We start from the raw sequence: 12,113 nt of genomic DNA on the forward strand, positions 1-12,113 counted from the left end.
GTGAGGGTAACACAGGATTTTCTTTTCAAACTGTAATTGTCACCCAAGTAACAAACTAGGAAAGCTATCTTCTCACCAAGAAATAGCCCCAAAGCATTCCAAACACAAGACTTATCTAATCACAATTACATAAAGCAACAAAATGAGTCAAACCAGAAATGGAATTTCCCAAGAAAGCTTTGAAATGCATTATTTATGAGAAAAGTGTTCTTCCTGGGACAGTTTGTTAAATCCCCAGAATGTGTAGTACTCACACGAGCTGGGCAAAGCTGAAGAGAGGCACAGTCCTGAGTTTGAGTAACAGGAGTGGTGCTGGTGTTCTTGCCCTTTTCTCTGCATGTGCTTGTTGATTTAACATCCCAAGGAAGAAGGAACCCTGCTGGTTGGTAAACATGTGACAGCCACCAAAGGAATGTGAGCCAGGGAAACAAGATAAAGCAGCCTATGCCACTTCCTAAAGGGGTTATTTAAATACTCCTGCCTCACCTTTTCTAGTGCTCTCACCTTGTGAGTGCTAGGTCTTTAATCAAACAATTATCTTGCTGATAAATTTGCCTTAAAAAAAAAAAATTGTCATTCGTGTATCAGGAAATTGGAAATTGGAAATGGTAAGTGATTTTCTCTTCTGTACAGAGATATAATTTATTACTTGGCTTAAATTCACAACCTGGTAATAAATATTTTGGATCCAGTTTAGAAGTGTACCGTTTCCATCCTGGATTCCCACAGATTTGCAGTAAAATAAGGATCATTCAGTCTACAACCAAGGGAGCAGCCGGCCCCTTGCACTTGCCAAGCTCAGCCAGTCATTACTTCCCTGAACTCTGCTCACCCTGGGGCCAGGCCCTGCTCCATCTCTGGGGGATCCCAAGCTGGAAAAGCAAAGCTGTGCCAGTGGCTCTGTGCTTCCCAGTGGGTTTTTACACAGGGGTAAAAGCTGTTCTTAGAGCAAAAGGTGTTAGCACAGCACTGATCCCAATGTTAACCTTAATTTCAAGGAAGGCTCTGTGTAAGCCTCACTTACCATGAGGGCACATTCTCTCTTCACTCTCCACACAACTGCTACTTTGAATGTGCATTTTGGAGGTAGTTTTGAATCCCAGTATGAGAAGGGTCATTTTTCCCCATCATTCAGGGCAAATCCATCCCCACTGTCTCTGCCTGCAAAAGGTTTCTCTGTAGTGAAACTGAATTCATCTATTGCTGCAAAAAATTATTTCTAGTTTCTAGAATACCCATGTTCCTCAAAAACAGCATGGAAAAGCTGTAAAATAAAACCACACATCAGAACCCAGCTACTCACAACACTCAAAACAGGAGAGAGCCTGGGGAAGGTGGACAGAAAATGGGGGGAAGGTAGGGAGTACACAGACCTAACTGCTCACAAGCAAAAGGGCTTCTGGCAGCAATTTGTAAACTGGCTCTTATCTGCTCTCAGTGGTATCTTGCCTCTCTAAGGTAAAATGCTCCCTGAGGCAATTTTCTGCGGGTGTTCCTAATGCAACTCTTTTCTCCCAAAGGAAAAAAAAAAAAAAAAAAAAAAAAGAAGAAGAAAAAAGAAGAAAAAAGGTGATGATCTTGTTTATAAAAGCTGCTGCCTGGCAGATCCCCCAAGAGTAGTCCAGACTGGCATCTTCAAAATAACAGCTAGTTAGAAAGAGCTCAAGAGGAGGAAGAAAAGTCCTTATTGGGCAGACATCAATCCCCTGGATTTACATGAGTCTGCTCACTGCAGAATCCCAATGGATCCCAGCTGGAGAGGGTGTCTGGCTCCCTGGACTGCAAGATGATGAAGAGCCACTGCTGGGGACATGTGCCTTCCAGCAGGGCTGTTCCCAGACTCACAGCCTGTCCCCTGTCCCCGTGGTGCCCACATCAGGCACGGCTGAGTGGCCGTGCTAATGAGCTGGGCGAGGTCCCAGAGCAGGAGGTGGCGGCCGTGGAGTTGTGGCTAAAATACACAGGAGCGCAGCAGAGATATAACCAGACATAACCAGACTTTGGTTATGTCAGACTCATCACTGGAGCCAACTGAGTGAGCAACTTCCATCCTTCCATCGCCCAGGAGACTTGCCTCATCTGCTAAGCCAGGGGGAAATTTCCCTGCTAATTTAGAATGAAGATTTGCAGAGCCAGGCTGCCCGGAAGGGACCTGGGCTGTCGGGCACACGGGTCTGTGGGTGCCTCATTCCCTGTACGTGCACTTAGTTCCAATGCTGCATGATTGAAAATAAATGTCCAAGTAGCAGCTCCAGGAGGGAGGCTGTGAAATGAGTTGTCAAAGAGAAAATAAGGTCTCAGGTTCAATAAGGTTTGCCCAGGTTTGCTGCACCAGAGAAGTTGCTTACTCCAAACTTCTTCCGAATAATCGTTCTGTTATTCCCTTACATTTGAACTCTTCCCTTTGTAACTTTCTCTGTAGCCCCTAACATGTTTACTGTGGAAGTAGGATGCTTATCCACTTTCATTCAAATTTCTCCAGAATTCATCAGGACTGTCGCATTTATGGAGGGAAATGGGAGACCATGCAAGTCTCCCACTCTAATTCCCATGCGCTCAGCTGCCTTCCTTCGTCTCCCACATTAAGTACTCTACTTTACTCTTGAAACCTTCATTTACAAAGTTGCAATGGGGAAAAAAAGTAATCCAGGAATAATAGCACAGAGAATAAACTCTCATCCTTATCAACTCAACACTGCCCTTTCTATCGTTGTTTTTTCCAGAACTGTTGTGCTAAAAGCTAGAGCACAATTGGCAGGAATTCAAATACATTTTCAGATGTAGTCAGTTTTTTATTATTATTTGTCAACCACCAGCTAAACTGTAGATATATTCCCTTTATGTCCCACTAAATGTCAGGCTGGTATTTTTAAAACCCAGACAATGTATTTCACATAAACCTTTACACCATTATTCTAAAGATCAAGCATCCTTTCACCTGGGAGCCAGGGCACAGCTGTTCCCCCAGCAACAGGACGTGCTTCCATCTTGGCCAAGCAGTGAGATCCCTTTCAGGCATCTCCTGCCCTGGGCCTGGATGAAAGATTGACCCTGACACATCCCAGTTATACCCCAAAAAAGAGGCTTTATGCTGGTGTGGCTGATTTAATTCCCTCACAGAGCAGCAGCCATGGGACCATCACCTCCCTGATATTTAGCAGGCACCACTCTCACTGTAGTTTTTTTTACAAAGCAATTATTGCTGCAGTATTTGCTGGAGGTAAACTTGGCTGAACAAAGCATGAATGTGCAGGGAGGTCAGGATGGCAATAAAACTGCACACAAGCAGCAACAACTCACACTTTCACTTTGTTCAGTACATTAAGCCTTCCTCAACATTCTCTAGACTTGCAAAAAACAAACATATCTCCCAGTGCTTGAACTTAAAGTCCAATTATTCTCCTTCCTGAGCTCCAAGTCTTATTCAATAGAAATATAAGACTAAAGAGCAAAGTGTATGCAACAGAGTCAGGTCTCTGAGTCAAGAGCCCCAAAACTAGAAAAGCTTACACAACAGAGCTCAGGGCAGTGCACTCCTCTTGACAAGGTGAGAATATCTGAGTGAAACATCTGAGGTCAGCCAGTGTCTCCCAGTACTCCACTCCTCTGGGCTAACTGGAAGGAATGTGCCTGTGCTAGATAGGCATGAAGACAGAAATATTTGCACAACACATTTCTGCCCAAGTCATGTTCACTTGCTGTCTGCTGACAGGTACAGATGGGAAGGTCCCGAACTCCAGAGGAGGAGAAAACTGTCTTAGCAGAATCAGTGATTCAATTAAACACGTGTCTGGACACCACAGCATTTCCTCATTAAAATTTCTATGAAGCAGCACAGATCGAGTGCCTGCAACCACACTTGAAAACCAGCTGAAATGAGGCTGTGAGTCATTAGCCACAATCAAAAGGGTAAGCTTCACCTAGAGCCCAAAATATCAACAAAATCCACATGGCCACTAAGCCTGTAGTGGAGAAATCTGACCTGGCTTGCTGAAGTGTACAAATAGAGAAGTTGTAGATTATAAAGCAGTAATTTGATCAAACAATTTCCCTGTGGCTGTTGCAGTATGTGCTGCTTGATGGCCAGGCTCGCTACAGTCCTGTGCTCCTGCACACTTCACAAATGGGTTTTTGGATCCAATCCTGACTTTCACCCCAAGCTTGGATCCCGGGGCTCACTTATTCTGCTCAAACAGTTTCCCACTAATTTAACAACCTCTGAAGTGGATCTGAGAGGTCCAGTTCACAGGAATTTGCAGAAGTTTCAGGGGAATCCCAGGGTCTCTGTTGCAACCTACATTTATTCTGCTGGTGGGAAGAAGTAAAGCCTGGAAGAGCACTCAGTTTAGTGGGATGCCCAGGAATTACAAATGAGCAGGCAAATCAATCTGTAAAGACAAAGCAAGCAGAGAAGCCAACTCAAACTCCACATGAGGGGGATTTCCAAAGAAAAAATCTATGTACACAAGAAGGGTGGTTGGAGTCTACTTATAGACCTGAAAATCAGTGGCAAGGATTTTGACTTTCTAATTAAAGCTGGGTGTTTTTTTCTAATATATGAAAGAAAAATCCAGCATAGAAAGAGATTGTTGACAGAAATGCAAAACCATCACACTTGCAAAGGAGATGAAGGAAGGGTGGAATTCCACAGAAAAATGTCAGGTTTTGATCAGAAATCAAGAAAGAAATTATAAGTGTTCTTCACCTTGCAACTGAGTCCACAAACTTCTTTGTCAACATCAAACTACACAGAGACATTGTGGGCTACACGAGACCAGCTTGCAAGCAAGGGTATGGACAAGAGCAGATCTAAATCTCCAAAAATGCAAGCAGAGTCACAGGCAATGGCTCTATCCAGAGAAGGAACCCAAGCACGAACACAAATACTGAGTCAGCACAGGGGCTGAGGTGAGGTAGCTGGACAGATGTGACAAACAGACCTGGAACACAGGCAAAAGCCACCACTCCACCATGGGAAGTGATACAAGAGGCAGAGAGGGAAATACCCACCTAACAGCTGCTTGACAGAGACGAGGGAGCCGTCTGTCATATACCCCAGGAAGAAAGAAACAAAGAGGAACCAGCAAACAGCAACATGAGCACCGATTGGGAACACTACCAAATAAGAGGAAAATGCCTCCAGAGCAACTTCAGCTAATTAGAACACTTGCCATGTACAAACACTACAGCCTAATCCTAGCCACACTGATAAGCAGCAGTATCAGACTGGAGGAAAAGGACCAGCTGCTCACCATACACAGTGAAACCATTTGGAGATGCATGAGAAAGCACAGGCAGCCAAGAAGGAGCTCAAAGTACCAGGAATGTTATTGTAAAGCCTTGACATGGCACAAGCACTGTCATCTGTCCATGCTCAGCACTAGTGAATGGCAGCCTGGAGCTGCCTGGAGCACACCCTGGAGTGCTGGGGAAAGGAGGATGGCAACCCAGCCCAACTCCAGCCTGCTCTGAAATCAGACAGGAAAGGGGGAGGGAAATGAATACCTTAACAATGGATTTTGGAAGAATGATCCTCAAAAACTTTCAGAAACTCTGAAGAGAAACTCAGATGCATTGGGGAATGTTCATGCCCCAGAAAATGCAGTAAAATGAGGAGTCCTCACTTTAAAGAGATCAACTGTGCTTCCAGAGCTGGTGCAATTCCACTTACATTGAGGTGGTGCAACTCCACTTAAATTGAGCTGCTGCAATATAATTATCTAACGGCATTGACAAGAAAATAAATCAGTGAAAAGATAGCCACGAGACTAACAGTGCAGAAAAATGTACAGGGTGGATTCACCACCATTTGCACAGGTAGTTCAGTTCAGGATTTGACTGGAGGGCAAAAAAGGTTGTGTTTTCAGTGTTAGCAACATGCTTTAGGCCATTGAAGTGACAAAAATGCAAAAGTCTTTTAGAGAAAGCCAAGCAAAGCAGGCAGCTTCAACAATACAGGCACCAAGGATCATAAACAACAAACACAGAAGAGGTGAGTATATTTGGGCTCCACATATCAACCATCTGTGGGAAGCAATGCAAAAAAGGAGCAGAGGATCTCCAGAGTGGTGAGAAAAGAAACTAAAAGAAAGTTTGGGTACATTAAGAGACAGCTTACATAATTGCCCAGAGCAATTTAGTTTATTTAATTAAGTGTATTAACACTGGTAAGTAAGAGATTTGAACATTTGTTACAAGAAAGGGAACAGAAGTGATTTTCTGGAGCATCAGAAAAACTCAGCATCAACCAAACAAGAAAGGTAGTTTGCTTACCCCCTTCCTGCAGAAAAATGAAGTCAGAATGGGACTCAGAGGACTAGCAGGGAGCTCATAAATAGGCCTGGCTGCAGAAAAAGAAAAAAAACCACCCCTCATCACTCTTGACGAGGATGTCAGCAGTGGCTTTGCTGCCCTTGGGACAGTGGCACAACCTCCAACTGCATCCCTGCACTGCCCTTTGCTTCAAAACAAAAACACACTAACTTAAATGAGTTTGGCTATGCAGCATGAGTAAGTGTTTGCAGATGTTTATTCTGCTTTAATTTTATCTTATTTCACAGTGCATCTTCAATTTAAAGCTCTTAATAGATGCCAGTCAAGATCACTGAATGGCTATTAACTCCTGCAGCTTGGCAAATGAGAACCTCAACTCAAAAGTCAGGTTCTGCATTTCAGCAGTGTCAAACTTCAGAAGTTATCTAGATCAAAATTGAGAGCTTTGAAAAGAAAATACTTTTAAGCACTAAAAAATAAGTCTAAACTCTATTGCTTAGCCAATCAGCTTTCAAGGTATTTAAATCCAAGGAAAGATGACAGATTTGAGTTAAATTTTAATAGTATGGTCAAAGTACTGAGTGTAATTAGTTAAAGCAGCTACAGAACTTAGTTTTTAAATTACCACTTAATGTAGCTAAGTAAAGGAATTTTTATTATGTTTCAGAGCTTATAATAATCAAAGTTTACAGTAAATCCACGGAGTTCAATAGAATTAACTGGCTGTAAATCTCAGAGCATAAAACTGGTTTGCAGAGTAGCATGTAAGTGATTCCCAGACTCTCTGCAAGGTGCCAGCCATGGAGAGAGCTGATTAGTCAGCCTTTGATTAATTGCCTGTTATATTAGAGCCAGGGTCAATCTACTCAATTAGGTGAAGGTCTGGTGGAGATCAGAGATGTAAATCAAAACCTGCAGCAAAGGCTTCAGCACAAGAGGAGAAGGTTCCAGCAGCTTTTCTTCCCTGCAAGGACCTGTGTGCCCCAGGCAGCTGGCTCTCCAACCACAGCTGTGGATCACGGAATCCCAGACTGGTTTGGGTTTGAAGGGACAGTAAAGATCATCCCATTCCAACCCCTTCCATGGGCAGGGACACCTTCCACTAGACCAGGTTGCTCCAAGCCCCATCCAGCCTGGCCTGGAACACTTCCAGGGATGGGGCATCCACAGCTTCTCTGGGCAACCTGTGCCAGGGAAGAATTTCTGCCTAACATCTAATCTAAACCTGCCTTCTCTCACTTTGAAGCCATTCCTCCCTTGTCCTGTCACTATATCCAAGGCTGCACCCACCATGGTGCCACCTCCAAACACACACGGCTGGAGCTGCTGTGGGATAGGAGGGACTCACATAAGGGGGACGCAGCAAGAAGAGGCTCAGTGGAAGACAAAACCCAGTGGGAAGCTGTAAATCCCTGAATATGAGAAGCAGGAGAACGTCTGGGGAAATGGTGCAATGTATTAAAAAGGCACAGATTAAGATTAGTTTAAAACCTACCAGATTGTGACACTGTCCACAGGGTGACTGAGTGTGGAGACAGAAATAAGGAATGATTTGAAACTACAGTTATACCACAGAGACTGGGGAACTGTCTTGACAGGGTGCTGAAAACACTGTATTTTTAGACATTATCAATAACTAGTAAAAACCTGTAATAGAAGACCATCTTGTCCCCAGAAACACATAAAAATGGCCATTCTTCAACACCCTATGGAAGAAAAAAGAAACCCATGGAAATCTAAGCAATAAACCTGGATTTAAAAAAGGAGAATTACATAAAAATCAGTGTAGCACTACAAAGAAACAGCTGGAAAGGCAGAAATACTTCAGAGACCATGTACAGGTACTACAGGAAAGCATAAGGATACTTATTAATTCAAAATATTTTAAAAGGACAAAAAAAATCAATTTGTTGATTGGGATTGAATGGTAACTTAAGGCAGTTACTGGTAATAAAGCCAAAAAAGGGGAAAAAACTATCCCTCAGAATGTGAACATCATGTTCAGAGGAGGAAAAGAAAAACAGATTGCGAACTTCTGTCAAGCTCAATGTGGAATCATAGCAGGGCAGACCAAAAAACAACTGTGGTCAGCAACTTTCTAATGGCATAAAAATTTATTTACAACTCCTTTTCAAGTGTTGCAGAAATAGGATGCCTTTCTGAGAGCTGGTGGGGTTACTGATGATGAAAGTATACAAGGAGCACACATGATGATAAGCCTAGAGCATGAAAGTCAGATTTTGCACTAGTGTTACCTGCAGAGAAGCTGAAGGACATAATTCAGAACTATCTTCACCCAGAAAAAGGATCCCAGTGACCGCCCAAACAGTTCCTTGAAAATAGCTCAGTGCTCAGGAACAAGGCAAATGAAGAAATATTATGAAAACTAGAAAGACCACAAAAAGTATTGCCAGTACAAATTGATTCCGCTCCCCTTTCTTCACTACAGTGTAGAAGTCTTAAAAGACTTCTTAAAAGACTTAAAAGACTTAATAGCACCACCACATAATAGCACCATGCTGATACAGGCAACCTGGGTAATGAGGGGTCTGCAAGAGCTTCTGCTCAAGGAAAAAACTTAATTTTGTCAAATAAAGAGGTAATTATGGGATCAGAGCAGATGGAGGGGCAATAAAACGGGGGTAATTAGTGGCCAATAAGGAATGAATTGTAACTACACCTTTCTAGAAAACAACTAGAGGGCACACACAACAAAATGAGCAGGTATTAGGTACAAATCACAGTGCACAGAAATAATGTTTCATGCAACACAAGACTGTGGAACCCACTGCTACAGGTGTTGCAGGGCCTGGAAGCATAAGTGTTTCAAAAACCAAAGGGATAAATGGGTTCATCACAGGCCATCAAACATAACCTCTGGGTTAGGAAGTCCCAATGCTGCTGATTGTCAGAAACTGGGAACAGAAAGCCAGATTCTGCTCTTAAATATTCCCCCCACGTACTTGCTACCAGCCAGCATCAGGGACCTTTGCTTTGACACAGCACAACCACTCTTCTGGCACTACACCACAGATTTCTTTCTTGTTTAACTTTTTAAATTATTTTTAAATTTTAAAACAATCTGAACCCATAAGATTGCAAGCTGTTAACAAACTATGAAAAATGAGCTGCTTGGTTTGCAGCTTTCACTCAGTAAATCAAAGGAAAAATAACCTTCTCCAGTAGCTTTAGCCATCAAATACACCTTTCAGATCATTTGCTTTAGGCTCAAGGGCAGCAGTCCCAGCAGGAATGGTATCTGAAAGCTAATTCCCACTGCTAATCACCCAGCAACTAACAGACTACCACAGGTGTGCTGTGTACACATCAGTCAGTACCAGTCCCTGGTCCTGCAACTCAGTTATCACAGATATTGCATAATCCAGATCACTCCTAAACTAGGGTGAGGCATTAATCTGGAACATTATCTTCATTCATGCTGGTTTTCCTGAGGTGCTCTCAGTTTATTCTTAGCAGCACAGGGACAGGTCACCTCTCTGGTAATGGATCCTCTGCCAGGAGGGTAGAGCCAGTTCTGGGCTCCTCAGTACAGGAGAGACAAGGAGCTCCTGGGGTGGGTCAAGCAGAGGCTATGAGGGTGATTAAGGGTCTGGAGCTTCTCTCTTATGAGGAAAGGCTGAGGGAGCTGGGCCTGTTCAGCCTCAAGAACAGAAAACTGACAGAGGACTGTATTCAAATATTTTTAGGGTGGGTGTCAAGGGTATGGGTCAGGCTCTTCTCAGTGCCGAGCAACAGGACAGAGGCAGTGGGCAGAAACTGATGCACTGAAGTTCCACCTGAGCATGAGGAAGAACTTCTTTACTGTGCAGTGACTGAGTGCTAGAACAGGTTGCCCAGAGAATGTGTGGAGGCTCCCTCACTGGAGATATTCCAGAACCATCTGGATACAATCCCATGCCGTGTGCTCTAGGATGACCCTGCTTGAACAGGAAGGTGGGACCAGAGGACCCACTGAAGTCCCTTCCAACGTGACCCATTCTGTGCTTCCATCTCCCAAGACAGCAGAATCCTCTCCTCCAGCCTGGTGTCTCCTCCATCCCAAGGAGAAACTCTTACAAGTGGTTGTTCTCTTGGCCAGCTAACATCGCTGCAGCACTGGCAAAACAACATCCTTCTTTCAGCCCCCACCACGTGTATGTAAGCAGTGGGACACTCAGGAGACGCAGAGAGTTTCATGGATGGGCTTTGCTGCCTGTTGGAGAGGTCTGGGAACCAGCACACAGAGCACGAGCCCAGCCCTGCCCCACTGATGGGCATGGAAACCACAGAAGCCTGAGTCCATCTTTGATGATCCTTGTGGGTCTCTTCCAGCTCTTGGTATTCTGTGATTCTATCTGAGGCAGAAACCAGCCCAAGAATAACCATTAAATTTTGGAGGAAGGGAGGTTGAAAAACATCTGATTACTTTTTGAATTACAAACACTCAACTTGGAGAGAAAGTCTTCATGTCAGCCTAGATTCCCTTGACCTTTCTGGCACAAGTAGGGAAACACAGCCAAGGAGGGAAAAAAGAGATGGGGAGGGGGAATGGGGAGGGAAGGAAAAGGGGTGAGAAGGTAAACTAGAAAAGGAAAAAGCAATTGGCAATGTATTCCCCCTCAACTGGGTGATAACAGTTCAGCTTCCAACTTTTAAATGAGAATTTCTCCCAGAAAAATGACAATATCTTTTTATTTATCTTTTTCTTTGATGCTGCCAAGCTTGGCTGCCAACAAAATAAGTTTTGAATAAAAATGTTTTGACCAGCTTTCCCTGAAGCACTCAATTAGTGGTGAAGGGCAGAGCAGGAAATGGAGGGGGGAAAGAAAAGAGGCCAGCAGCTGGGCTGCAAACAAAGCCAGGCTGACAGAGAAGCTGGCAGCACTCTGGCCACCAGGCACCTGACAAATCTGTGTTCAGGATAAAAAAAATCCAGCCCTTTATCTCAAGCAAGGCTTATCCTTTGAAGGATGTCCTGTACCATCTTCTCCATAGGACTCCCCCCAGGCTGCTGAGATCCCTCAGACTCCGCTGAGGTCTGCAGGGCCTGGATTTAGCAACAGGGATGGGCAGCTCTGAAAATAAATCAGGAGGCTCCTTAGGAACCAGTCATCACAATGACAGTCACCAGGCTGGCTTAATGTGACTCCAAGCATGCTTCATGCACTCGAGTAACAGCTCAGATACAGCAGTAGGTCAGTCTCCTTTCAGTCCTCAGATTCACCCTCTTCCTTTTTCTAATTCTCTCTTTTATTATACAGTAATACATCTCTCAGGCATCTCAAACTCAATGCTCTGTTTGTTGGCTGCCTGACAGGTCTCAAAAAAGCACATCTTTCCACTTCCAGAGCAATTCTGTTTAATCTTGTATGAAGAAGGTGTATTGCTTAAGTAACTTTTTCCACCCCTCCTTCTGTGCAGGAAAAAGGGAAGAAGTTGGAAAGAAGAATGACAGAAATGTTTCAACCTAAATGGGAGCAATTTGCATGCAAATCAGGTTTTTCAGGTGCCACAAAAGATGTGGGTGCCCTGACAATCTGAAGGGAAGGAATAAAAGGAAGGGTGAATTTGACACAAACACTGTCAAGTGATGAACCCGAAACTTTTAGCTTCCTCACTGGGGCAAAGTGTCCCAGAGAGAGAGTTTCTTCCATACTACCTACGTATTTATTTTCATTCTCATTGGCACTACCATTGTAAGAAGAAAAACCTATTTCTCCTCGTATTTATACACTTTCTCAAAGCTCCTTGCATGCAAGAGCTACAAACGTAGTCAACACGAGAGTAGGTGCAACCGGAGGTAAACCCAAGTGGGAAGTGGTTTCATTGCAGACCTTGAT

The 12,113-nt window shown here is 43.8% G+C and overlaps 1 protein-coding gene across 1 annotated transcript in view; it reads right to left on the reverse strand.

Moving 5' to 3' along the window:
* SYT16 (synaptotagmin 16) overlaps window positions 1-12,113 on the reverse strand; it is a 93,301-nt gene that overhangs the window by 61,894 nt on the left and 19,294 nt on the right. Inside the window, exons 1-3 of the mRNA XM_069018500.1 lie at window positions 1,025-1,372; window positions 505-555; window positions 255-379 (exon numbers count right to left, since the gene is read on the reverse strand). The gene's annotated coding sequence lies outside the window, so the exon portion shown is untranslated. Of the gene's footprint in view, window positions 1-254; window positions 380-504; window positions 556-1,024 lie in introns of the transcript that reaches the window.

This window comes from Aphelocoma coerulescens, chromosome 5 (genome assembly GCF_041296385.1).
Source record: "Aphelocoma coerulescens isolate FSJ_1873_10779 chromosome 5, UR_Acoe_1.0, whole genome shotgun sequence".
NCBI classification, from domain to species: domain Eukaryota; kingdom Metazoa; phylum Chordata; class Aves; order Passeriformes; family Corvidae; genus Aphelocoma; species Aphelocoma coerulescens.